The sequence below is a fragment of the Eimeria mitis genome, genomic scaffold (genome assembly GCF_000499745.2).
Source record: "Eimeria mitis Houghton genomic scaffold, Emh_scaff1208, whole genome shotgun sequence".
Lineage (NCBI taxonomy): Eukaryota > Apicomplexa > Conoidasida > Eucoccidiorida > Eimeriidae > Eimeria > Eimeria mitis.
Window position 1 is genome coordinate 13,130 of NW_013568209.1, and position 277 is coordinate 13,406.

Below are 277 nucleotides of genomic sequence, written 5' to 3' on the forward strand. Positions count from 1 at the left end.
GTTCTATCAAAAAACTCTTCCTCAGTCAACGAGTACTCCTTTTCTTTTTTTTTCTTTTTTTGTTTTTTTTCTTTTTCTTTTTGTTTTTGTTTGTTTTTGTTTTTGTTTTTGTTTTTGTTTGTCTTCTCTTTCTTTATTTTTTGTTTCTTTTTTTGTTTTTTTTTTGTTTCTTTTTTTGTTTCTTTTTTTCTTTTTCTTTTCTCTCTTTGCTTCTTATTCTATCAACAAACTCTTTCTCCTTTTTCTTTATTTTTTATATATTTGTATGTTTATACAT